This window comes from Macrobrachium rosenbergii, chromosome 32 (genome assembly GCF_040412425.1).
Source record: "Macrobrachium rosenbergii isolate ZJJX-2024 chromosome 32, ASM4041242v1, whole genome shotgun sequence".
NCBI lineage: Eukaryota > Metazoa > Arthropoda > Malacostraca > Decapoda > Palaemonidae > Macrobrachium > Macrobrachium rosenbergii.
Window position 1 is genome coordinate 9,361,545 of NC_089772.1, and position 13,369 is coordinate 9,374,913.

The 13,369-nt window shown below is 35.3% G+C and overlaps 1 protein-coding gene across 1 annotated transcript in view; it reads left to right on the top strand.

Annotated features, from left to right (window-relative positions):
• Positions 1-4,981: 4,981 nt before the first annotated feature.
• LOC136855646 (kelch-like protein 5) overlaps positions 4,982-13,369 on the top strand; it is an 82,941-nt gene continuing 74,553 nt past the window's right edge. The window contains exon 1 of the mRNA XM_067132842.1: positions 4,982-5,529. The gene's annotated coding sequence lies outside the window, so the exon portion shown is untranslated. The remainder of the gene's footprint in view (positions 5,530-13,369) is intronic.

Below are 13,369 nucleotides of genomic sequence, written 5' to 3' on the forward strand. Positions count from 1 at the left end.
GTTTATGAAACCCAGTGTGGCCCCTCTCTCTCTCTCTCTCTCTCTCTGCAGGCTGATCACTCCTTGGAGTTCTCTGAGGTTTATAGAGTCTGTAGACTCTGTCCATAAGGATTTTCAGCTTTAGACACAGTCTGAATAAACAGTACTGGAATAACCAGTACCACTATAGTTATATACCATTACTAAGTAATTTGAATCACCACCACCTCTACAAATGGTGGTGATTCAAGTTACTTGGTACAGTAGTAATGTGGTAAAACTAGAATGACACTGATTATTCCAGTACTGGTTATAAACATTTCGTCTTCAGCTGAAAACCCTTATAGAATAAGATAGAATATAGGATTTAGGCCTAGGACCTATGAGGCCATTCAGCACTGGAACTGATACTGACAGTAAAAAGGTTTGAAAGATGTAACCAGAGGAAACCCTTGGTGTCTTCCTTCCTCCCGTCGTCTACCTCTCGATTGGGAGCCTAGACGAAACCTCTGCCGTAAAGGTTGTTCTTAGATCTAGGCTGCCTACCACAGTTGTTGGAACTGAGGGGTTGTCTTCTGGGTGTTGGTTTAAAGGAGGATGACAGTAAAATGTTTTTAGCATCTTCCCCCCTCTGAAATCACCTGATCTAGATGTTTTTGGAGAAAATATCCAGACATATCCAACAAAGGACTGGTCCTCATATTCGACCAACTGTCTGAAGAAATCTGCCTTTGCGCTACAGAAAGGAGAGATTCTCTTCTTTTCAAAACAATATTTGCCCACAAATTAACTATATTCTGTCATATACAGTACTTTGGCACTTTACCTGACGGAGGGAGGAAGTCTTTTACCACTAACCAAGAATCATTAAAGACAGTTCTTTCAATAAGCTTTAACAATGCCCCTTAACAGTTGTCAAGATAAGAGGATGCTCTCAGAGTCCTTCCCAAAGTTATGTCAAGATTTACCATCTCAGCAGTGGTGAAATTAGATCCTGTCTGTTGTAAAATATTCAAAGGGGTGTTACTAGGCAACCAGGACAGAGTTCCATTAACAATCCTGGCAAGTGAGGTTGGCTTGCCTGGAATATAAAACCTTGCCTGGAGATTTTGCAACAGTATGAATTTTGGTGTTATTTTTATTTCAATGGCTTAATGAGTAAGGAAGGGATGGATATTTCAGATAATTTGGGCTAGCTACCACTGATATTTTTGGAAATAAGTGAAGATTTTGAGACAAATCACCCTTACTAATAATGGAAAAGGCTGTAAGATCAAAGTTGCTCTACCTCTTTTTAACTGCTATATGCAGTAAAGAGCTGGGAATCCAATTTTTTTAACAGACTCCTAACATTGGCTTACTCCAGGAATCCAACTTGGTCATTGGTTAAACCAAATCAGGGCTACCTCTCCATTTGGGGTTCCAAAATAATACTAGGTAAGGCAGTCGCTATCTCTTATACTGTACTGACGCTACCCGGCAACTGTCTCAGTCACTAATCACCACCTCAACGTTGTGTGACAGACAGTGACAACATGGTCCATCCGTGAAGGATATACGGCATTCATCATGTACGATCCATCACTAACTTGACCATGACGTCACATGTTACCAAGAGAACCTGAATGAAAGTGAAAATTTACAAAAAAAAAAAAAATCCTAACTAAATGGAAAATTATCTGATCAGTGAAATTTCTTTCTAATTTTTACTCGTATCACTGAACTAGTGTAGCTCTGATGACAGCCGTGAGTTAATGTATGAAACAGCCGTTCGCTTAAGAGCAGCAATTTTTATAATCCCTTCGAAACTTCAGTTTGAAGTTAAGAACTGAATATTTGGCAAGTGTTACATGAAAATAGTAGATGCCACATGCACATTAGTATTTAACAAAAATACCTAAGAGAGGGACTACCCAAAAATCGCACGCGCGCACATTATATTATATATATATATATATATATATATATATATATATATATATATATATATATATATATATATATATATATATATATATATATATATATATATATATATATATATATATATATATATATATATATATATATATATATATATATATATATATATATATATATATGTATATATACTATAATACTGTTTCTTGTTGTGTTACAGTAAGACTAAAATCATGGATTTCACAAAATCCCTGAATATGTGAAATCACCAATTCAATTAGGAACATTTGATCCCCGAGGGCAGTGAGTCATCTACATTGTTTCACCGTGTTTAGTACTAGCTCCTCGGGGATCAAATATTCCTGAGTGAATTGGTGATTTTACGAATAACCTGAAAATTCCTGGGATTTCATAATCTTACTGTGAAATACACCTGATTTATATAATCTTATATATAATATATATATATATATTATATATATATATATATATATATATATATATATATATATATATATATATATATATATATATATATATATATATATATATATATATATATATATATATATATATATATATATATATATATATATATATAATGTCAGGTGTACATATATGTATGTGTGTGCGTATCTGTGTGTGTTGATTTATACTCAATTGCTTTCTGATCACCCATCTTTTTATATCATTAACCTTTTCTTAGATGGTCGAAATATCTTCAGTTTCCCACAGCCAGATAAATCTGCATGTCATCAGTGAAAAACGTTCTTTCCATGTTTTGCATAATCCATGATAAGCAGTGTTCCTAAGACACTGGCCTGTGGTACTCTCGTTAGCAGAATTTTAAACGTAGATGTATAGTTTTCGATACAGCATGTGATTCAGAATTTTTACTGATGAAGTAACTCACGCTATTCTAGTACATCAATTTCAACGCCTGTCCATTTTATGTTTTTTATTAAGCTAAAGTGATGTTGTAGAAGATACATAACTAATATTTACTAGTATTAATGCCGCACATGCTTACACACACACACACACACACACACACATATATATATATATATACATATATACATATGTGTATGTATGTATGTATATATATATATATATATATATATATATATATATATATATATATTATATATATATATATATATATATATATATATATATATATATATATATATATATATATATATATATATATGTATATATATATATATATATATATATATATATATATATATATATATATATATATATATATATATATATATGTATGTATATGTATGTATATATATATATATATATATATATATATATATATAATATATATATATATATATATATATATATATATATATATATATATATATATATATATATATATATATATATATATATATATATATATACATATATATATATATAGTGTGTGTATTCTGGAAAACACTAATATGTGTTAAAAAAATGTATATAATTGTTTTCCATTTAGTGAATAGTCAAAGTACTGTTATAGTGGGTTTTCCGTAGCCATTAGAAACGAGTACTGCGCTTCATAGGTAAGGAGTGAAATGGCAAGAATAGTCTGGACGATACTTCCGGGGTTAGACTCACTTGTTAGCTTTTTATTTCAGTATTTATCCCTTGTAATACAGCGAGTCACATAAAAATTATGATTCAATAAATGAAGCTGAATACTTTCTTAAAGTGTTATTTACTGAAATTTGGCATTTAAGAGCAAAATTAGTTGAATTTCTGGAATATTAAAATAACCGGCAACTTTTCTTTGTTATTGTTGAAGTGAGTCAGCTGTCAAAAGGTTCTACCTCATAGAATGATGAAACTTTTCTATAAAAAAGTAATGTTCTTTCTAAATTTCTTTCAGTAATGTTTGTGGAAAACGTTTCAGCTGTTGGACAGCGAGCCGCCTTTTTCTTACATACATGTTTGAGATTGATCATATTTGATGGGTTCCATATGCAGTCATCTGATCTGCCGATGTTTCTTTTCGTTATCGCAAAATCAATTCGTTCACCGCTGTGGACTTTCACTTACACTTAGAATGGTGTGGCTGATCTTAAATGACTGTTAGATTGTTTAATAACAAAAGCGTTGCTGTCAATTCCCCTGAAAGGTAATGGTTTCAGAGAAAGACTAAGACAAAGGCTACTACTAATTTCACATTCTAACTACTTTACGGAGAAAGAACATCTTGTGCACAAATCTACAACACTAACAGTTGCATCGTGCTTCTACAAAGAAAGCTTATCAGCCGATTCAGCGGCATGACAAGATAGCGATAAAAGTCACTAATGTCATTCAGGTATGGAAGGTTAGGTTTTAATTGGTTAACATTGGGTTTTATACTGATAAAAACAAATATAAATGAAACTTTATTACAAGGAACACACCTAAGACCTGAGGACAGAAGAAAAAGTATTGATTATTCAAAGGGGTCACAGACCATTGAAAAGACATCTTCGCAATATGTTCCTTTGATCTTAGAATACAACCGATCTATTAATGAAGACAAAACATGGAACCACATCGCGATTAGGACGAGTAACCTAGCAAATATTATGCAATAGGAAGAAAATTAAGATGCAGTTATCATAGCGTAGTTATACTAAAAAAACGAATATTTGTACTTCCATTTTAATATTATACAGTGGCCGAGTGGTTGACACGCAGAGCTCGATGCCGTTTGCCATGGGATGAAAACATTATTATAGGTCATTCCAATTGCTCGTGATTCAGTTTCAACGTTACTGAGTGGGGTTTGTTGAAGAAACACAAATGACTGTTCATCAAATGTTTCTATAGAATGCTAGACAGGTATTCTCCGACAACGGTCAAAATAAATAAATTTCGCGCCTTGGTGCTCACAAGCGTCCTTGACAGTCTACACAATTTCAATCTGTAAACAGGAAAAAAAGGTTACTGAAGCAAGCGTAAGCGAACGAAAGTTAAAAGTTTCACAAGCATGGCAAATGCGACATTAAAAGAAAAACATTGTTGATAACTTACATGTTTAGTCTGAGAAACATACTACAAAAGGCCCACTAATTGTATCACGTGGAGTTTAGAAGTGTCAACAATGGAGGTGAAAAGCTGTCGTGTTTATGTTCAAGGTTAACTACCTCTCCTTCCTCTTCCCTCGACTCTTCTCATTCCTCGTTCCTGACCCCTCCAAAAAGTTGCCACACCACCAATATAGAATATTTAAATAGTTTCCACGTCGTCTGTGATTTGAGTGCTATGATAAAGACGACATTACACGGGACGAATGATTTAAAAGTGAGAGTGGAAGAGAAGAATCCAACGTGTCGTCTCGCTGTACCTGCCGCTGTTTCCGTTGCATTAATGTGTTGATTTGTGAATAAACTGGTAACCATGTGTGATGTGAGATGTGCGTTTGGGGCTGATGCGAAATCATGTTTAGTTAGTCCCTTGCTTCACGTTAGGGCATGAGGACTAAAGAGACGCGGGGCTGGGGCCTCTGAAACATTTGCGCTGCAACTGGCCTTTTGTGTTGTGCTTCGAGGCTGAGGCTGCTGGTGGATGGATGTTACGCTCGCTGCCAAATATCAAGAGCCCTGAACGTTGTAGGATTGGTGTGTGGTGAGTAGCCTAAGCCTCATTCGTAGCCTGAAGACCAACCCGAAATTTAAATAGTCTACCCTAAAGGCTAGTGTGGTTTTAGGCCTCGCAAGTCGTCAGGTTTATTACGATCAGTTTGGTTGGCCAGGCCATTTTAATGTATTCCACCTAGATTAAGTTAGGCCATAAACTAAGCCTAGGTCCATTAATGTTTAAACTAATACTTTGGGTAGGGTAGGCTGTTTCAAGCTTCAGACTATGCAAAATAGGCTATGCTATCCTTGGTTATCTTATGATAACTTATAGCATGAAATAACGAAGCGTATGGGACTGGTGTTGAGTAACATAATTATTTTGATGCAGGGCAAAATACATGACATAACTGAGTATCTTATTTTATAGGCAAGACATAGGCTGAGCTAACTAATGGTGATATAACAAGCATCTTTAAAGGTTAGTATTTACCATAGATTTTTCTTGCATTAAAAGGCATGGAGTTATGCTATACAAAAGATAATTTAGCTAGTGTAGTCTACATTTGTATAGACTAATCAGAACCACCTAATATATATTGGTCGTACATAAGCAGCATAAAGTAATATGAATTATGAAATCCTGTATTTGAAACTGGAAAAGAAAAGATTATACTCATGTGGTTTCTTTAAATATAATGTAGTTATATCTTTATTACATTGGTGTTATAAAGATATAACTACTGTATATTGGTGTAATAGCTGCCTTTATTATACTCAGTCATTTCACTGGGGTTTTGAAGGTTTTCCTCAGTGTGCCCCCATTTTTTTTGTATGGTAGAGTTTGTTATTGTGAGTGAATATTTTCGTATAATCAAGTGCACCTCTATTTCTGTGTGAAGGTCTCTAAATTTTTTGCATATTTTTGGTTCAAGATCAAGTACTGAATAATGTTGGGTGTCTTGCTCCAAGATCACGGGCATTTCAGTGTACAGTATTCAAGAGGGAACTGCAAGTTAAAGCATAAATCATTATGAGCAAGAGGAAACCATAAGCAATATAAGATATAAAACATTTAGGCTAATTAGAAACCTATTCGCTGTCTGTTTAGTACAGAAAACAAATCTTGAATATGTAGTGCTGAAATAAGAAAGGAACTGTCAAGAACTTTGTTACAGTTTTGCAGTTTGGCATATGGTAATAGTTTTTGGTTTTTATTAACCCATAAATTAGTTTAATGTCAATCCTTTTTAGGTTCTGATAGAGCTCACTCTAAAAAAAAAAAAAAAAAAGAAAATATAAGCAAAGTGAAGGTAAAGAAGTTAGACAAAGTATGGAGAAAGAGATGAAAGGTTTTGGATGAAGTGAAAGGTTGAAGGCATTGCAGGTGAATGCTGAAGGGATGCTGGAAATAATAACATTTTGCATGATGCATACTGCAGTGCTGTAAGTGGCCTAAATATGGTACAGTACATTGATACCAAGTGGCTCCCAGTCCTCTTGTACTCACAACCAGTTTAAAAAATATCATACTTGGGCTGTTTTAGATGGTTAATGGTAGTTAGTCAAACCAAGCCTATAATTTTTTCTCGCTTCTTATGCATCCGTGCACTGTCCGTGATCATTCACTACATAACAACTGCCCTCCAGCCTAGCCAGTGGAGAGTCATGCAACTCATGGTGAGGTGTATGTAAGAATGAGTCTCATGTTCTTGTTGTTTCCGTTCAAGGGATACAAAATGTTTCTTAGATTTAAAATTATGAGTAAGTAATATCTAGCACCATTTGTTTACTCCCATCCTTTCATAAAGCAATTTCATACAAAAGGATCCAAGTTAATCTTGGTTACTCTAAAAATCAAGGAAATTGTTTACTTGAAATGCTACTTTAGTAATACCTCTAGTTATGTCATTTTGAGTTTCATGTGTATAATTCTACAATGTTTTTGTTAAGAGCATTCATTTAGGAAAAATAAGTTGACTTATTGGTTTATACATCTGTAGGTAGGTCAGCAACAAACTTTAAAAAGCTATAAAAATATAAATATCAATAAAAAAAGTGCCAAACTGATAAAGAATTTTAAAATATATAAAATAATATACAGTAGTGTACAATATAAAATCACATGAAAGCGAAAAAACGTTAAAAATATTTATATGAAGTATACAAAATATTTAAATAGTACAGTACATAATGTATGATTTGGATGATGGTAGCATCAATCATTTCTGATAAGGCATGAATTTTAGCTCATGTTGTGGTGGTTGGTGCAGTACATTATAGAGTACATACTTTTTTTTTTTTTAGTTTTTCTGTACATTCTTTAAGGTTAATATGCATAAATTCATTAAAAAGGCAGTAAAATTTTTAACTAGAGAACAACACATTGTCCATTCATTAGTAGCAATATGGGGATGCATTTATAGTTTGTTGAGGTTATTGTTGAAAGCACTTATTCAACTTAGGTTGTTTTTCCACTTATGTTGGTGTTTTGCAATGAATTAGCAATATAGGATGAAGTTTTACTGTGAAAAGAAAAGATTTTTCTGGATTGCTATAAAGATTTTCTGGATTTCCTATTATCATTACATCTGCTGGAGAAGACTTAAGGTAATGAAGTGCTTCTTAGGGCAAAAGTCTGTGACACTAACGGTGTTTTTTTTTACACTCAATATAACAGTTCAGTAATACGATTTGCAGCTATTAGAGCTCATTTAGGAAAATAACAAATGGATTTTATCCCAAAAATACTGGTAAGCCACTTTTTAACTGTAATAATTTGCTGAGGATGCTTATCCTTTGATCTAGATCCGTGGTAATTCATGTTTGTATTCTCTCCAGACTGCTATATGTTTGTGACAAAAATTGGAAAGCAGTGCTGTAAAGTTTGATACCATTTTCTACAGCTTATGAATTTCAGTATTGTATATGAAAAAATTTAAGGCGTAAGCTGAAAGAATTAGATTTTTATTTTGATGCCTAAAGGCTCAGTACTTCAGGGGATTCAAGTAATAAAAAGGTCTTTTGTATGTTCATCTATTAACCACTAGCAGAGTAACCCATGCCTTTTATGTATATAGGATGCTGATCGAGGTTGGGGGGCTGATATCGAATGTGTGACAATCATCCATGAACCTTAGAAGACAAAGGTTGATTAAAAAGTGTGTAGAATAGAATGTCAAGGACAGTTACATTGATCAGCCAGCAGTGATTGAGCTGGCAAAGAAGGAAATCATGTATGAATTGCCAGCAGGTGAACAGAGGATATTAATTACAGTACATGCCCAGTGCAAAGCCTCGGATGAGGATGGTTGGTCAGTGATTTACTGGGGACTTAAAAGCAAGGGACAAGGACTGTTGTATGTGGCTTCTGGCGCAGGGTAACAGCAATCTGGAAACTATTGCTTGTGAATGAAAAAATTTCGTTGATATAGTAGAATGAAGTGAACGAAGTCTTGAGCAGTGGATGATGATGTTATGGATATACAGATAGTTCTGGGTATGCTGCTGGGTTGAAACCTGTCATGACCAGTTATATAACCAAAAGCTGAAAAGTAACGGTATTTACCTTGTAAAATATAAAGTTGCATTCCAACCGATCATAAGCCACTCAACCCTTGTCCAATGTAAGCGATGCTTTTGGGCCTGAATATGATTGAATATCCTGTTTCACACAGTGTTAAACAAAATGGCCAGACACATTAAATTGGATTAGGGCAGATGCAGAGAAAACTTAGAAATACATTGGATAAAAATATTCAAAGTGTACTAGACTCTGCTCACCATATTCATTGTGAATCCGGCAAAGATGTCTACTATTTCCCCTCCCCCTTCTTGTATTGTTGCATTGCATTATTTTTCATGATTGTTTAGAGCTTCCAGTTTGATGCTGCTGTGAAAGATTAGTACTGTTGGGGTTTGTGGGTGACCCAAATGGGTAGAGAGTGAGAGTTCCTTTCTTCTGGATGCAATGTTGGTGGGGCTGTTGGAGTTTATTGCTGACATGGAATGGCTAGGGGGTGTGGGAGAGTCATTTTTTTGTGGCCATTGATAATAGAGGAGAAGCTTTTTATGCTGATGACGATGGTTATGCATACTCGGGGTGTGCAGGTTGTCTGCCAGATATGTTGTTTCTTCTCCTGGTAAATGGTGAGAACTTCATGGATAAATATGGTGAAGAACCACTCCTGAAATTGTAGGATTAGCTTCACATATTGTAATTACTGGCATTCTCAGACAGTCCAAGGATGTCACAAAGAACCTTGAAACAAATACTTTTGCAGTTTCTGCATCCTCTGTCAAAACTTATTCTGCTGTATGTTCGTGAATGATCATCATGAATGCTGTATGTCCCAGCTTGATAACCATTGACTTCTTTAACCACGATCAAATTGGTTTAGAAGTAGCTCGGCAGCCTGTTCCACATCTACAACCTCAGACTCAAAATTTTGCAACAGTAGTCTTATAGATCTCATCAACTAAAAAGAATTACATGATATTGTGAGTGCATTCAGACCCTATCTACCTCCACGTTGCAATTATCATTGAATGATGCAGCTCTATTCATTCATCTCATCGTAGTTGTTTAAAGTTTTTCCAAAACTTTTCCACCATCCCGTCAGGGTTAGCATCAAGAAACTGGACCATCTCCGTCATCCATTTGTGGTAGGCCTTGAATATTGCAGTGAAGCCTTGATCGGTAGACTAAAGAGGATTGATGTTGGAAGGCAAGAACTCTTCAGTATTTTCAAAATTCGTAAGAAGGAGCACCTTGTTTGCAATTTTATTACAGTGGGTATATTAATCAAGGCTTAATGAAACATAGCCAACTACGAACTGTTCCCTTAAGCATTATTGCTCTTGGTGTGCGAGCAACTTGGTTGCCCCAGCATGACTGAATGGTTGATAGTGTACTTCTTCCAGAATAACAACCATCACATACCTATGGTTAATGGCTTTGATCTTTGATGCCCTTGACTATGAAATACTTCATATTTAGCGATATCAGAAATATACTTTGTGTGAAAATTGAGTAGCATATCTAATTACGTCACAAAAATTTTAAAGTGAGGAACAGTTTGTTTTCTAGTGAAGAGCAATTACTTTGGTTACTGTTTTGCACTTTTAATTTAAAATATTTTTTGTCTTAAAGTTTCATTTAAGGCCATTAGTTTCATTAATAAGTTGGTCTCTTCTGGCTAACCAAAGTACAGTACTAGGCCTTCTGTCTAGGTTAGTAAAATCTTATTTCTGGTGATCGTAAATAAAATTTACTGGAGTTGGTCAATAAAATTAAGTTCAATGAAAATGAGCTAAAATTTCACGTACATTATTTTCGAATTTAATAAAAAAAGGAGTTAAAAGGCTACATAGTTAGGAATAATAGTTAAAATCAGTTGGTAAATGATGTTCACTACATAGAGACTAAGAGATTTCAGGTAGATCGTTTATTTTAATGATTCCAGTGCTTCATTGTGTTTAAATAGAACCCTAGAAAGATGCTGCAGTTAAATTATAGTGAGGTGTGGTACCTATCATTACTCCGACTTCACTATCTGAAGAATATGTGCTTATTGGCAGGAGGTAACGGATTTTCAAACCTTTGTTTTTATCGTTTCCGTTACTTCGCTTTTACTGATTTACTTCTGTTTGCACTAAGGTAAACAACTTCTTAGTGACCTTTGGCTTCTTCGGGTCCTATATGTTGTGGTCCCTTCATTTATCTGAATTTCGTCATCAACTATATGTTGTAGTCCTTTCATTTCTCCGAATTTCGTCATCGAGCGAGTTAGAAGTTATTAAAGTATGTTTTCACCCAGTATCTCCAGTGATGTCCTTTACCATTCCCTACACACACACACACACACACACACACACACACACACACACACACACACACACACACACACACACACACACACACACACACACACAGATCTTATAAACGGATTTTACGGGTGGAAGAGGAGTCTTGGAAATTGTATTTTGTGCTTTTTTGCTCTATCGTGGACGCATGTCTGTATACACGTTAACGTAAATAATGCTGTAACCTGTTCATTTATTTACAGCCGTGAATTCTAATGTATATGTTACAGACTAATAGCGAAACCAGGCATTTCACGAACTGCTTGAAATTTCAGGGAGATTTCGCTATCTGCCTGAAATTTCGGGCAGTTCGCGAAATGCCCAGTTTCGCTATCTGCCTGTACCAGTACCTGGTACAGTACCATCACCAATCCTCTCAGGAGGTTTTGTGTTATCATCTGCGTGTTTTGGTACATATTATAATCCTCATTTTAACTGCCGGTGCTTGACCAAAAGTGAGTTAACGTGAGTACTCATGGAATGTCGAAAATCACGACCTGTCTCTCACATAATAAGTTTTTTTTCTCCAAGAGAATTGGAAATGGGGAAGTTGTTACGTCGGATGCTTAACCTTGATCCTCCGTTTGACCTCTGGCATGACCTTCCTTTGGATGATGCTGATGACGAAGCCTTCTTAGTCAGTCTCTCTCTCTCTCTCTCTCTCTCTCTCTCTCTCTCTCTGTTATGCCTTTGCAACTTGGCCGGTATGTGGTTTCCGTGTATAAAAATTGTCTTAATTGATAATAATCGGCAGTTGGTTGTCGAAGAATGTCAAATCTTTCGACTCATGCTCTTTTATTGTTCTTGAAGTCACAACGGTTTTCAGCACTTACAGGTAACGCTGGTACTACCACTTATCATGGTCAGAAAGATGACAATGACTCTGTAGGTACTGTTGTTGTTTATGGTCGTTCGCTGCCGCGAAGCTTTGCAGTATCTCCGACCGTTTTTGGTGCCCCATTGGATAATAACTTTTATTACTCGGCCATGTCTCGTTTTTATGATCCTCGGTGGGCGTGTGTGCGCGTTTGTTTGAGAATGGGTGCGGTGGTGGTACTCTCTTTATGTTGCGAAAATAGAAGCCATCAGTCGCGTTAGTGTTGTCTTTTTAACTGCTGTCGTTACTGCTTTTGACTGGCGCAAATGATTGAGTGTGAATTACTGTTCTGAATTTATTAGTTCACTATTTTTTTTTAAAGTTTTTACTGTAAGTTTTGATATGTGAAGTTGACTCCCATACTTGTATGTTCCCGTATATCTCCTTTAACTCTCATAGTTACGTATATGCCTTTTTTGCCCTGGCAGATGTAGCAGAATGGTGAGATAGATTTACCAGTATACTTTGTCTTTGTATTAGATTTAGGATTTATATATTTTAATACGATGCCAGAAACTGAGGTGGAATAAGGAAAATCATCCAGGCATAAGATTATGAATGAGGTTGTTCGTTTAGTGTGATGAAAAAATCATCAGAAGATTGCCAGTACTGCGTATAATCCATTGTCCCTGAAAAATTCGGGCTTTTTGTTTGTCAGGGATTATCTTGTCACAAAGACGAAGATTTTACGACTCATTTACTGCCACTGCGCACGAGCTCCAGGCTTGTATTAGTCTCTTGCTTAGTATCGTGTAAAATTATGCAGATAATATTATCAGGGCTTACTCACGATCATATTTTATAACTCCTGTAATTAAAAACGGGATTTTATTACACAGATTCGTATGGGAGGAGGCGAGGCCAGTTGTTTATGTTGTGCACTAAAAGACTCTTTTTCTGCATATTGTCGGGGATTTTATTGATCTCGAGTAGACGTATCTCGTGCAGACTGCAATGATTTGTCAGGTCATTTTAATGTTTACCATCAGCACGTAAGGGTGAAATGGTGACTCTATTGAGTGTATTCGTCTTTATTAGCCTACTTTCTTGAGTTGCTACCTGTACATATTTTGACCGAGGTTGGCGCTATATCACACGATCTCTCTCTCCTGAAGCTCTGTAGGCAGACCTTCCATAATGATGGAAA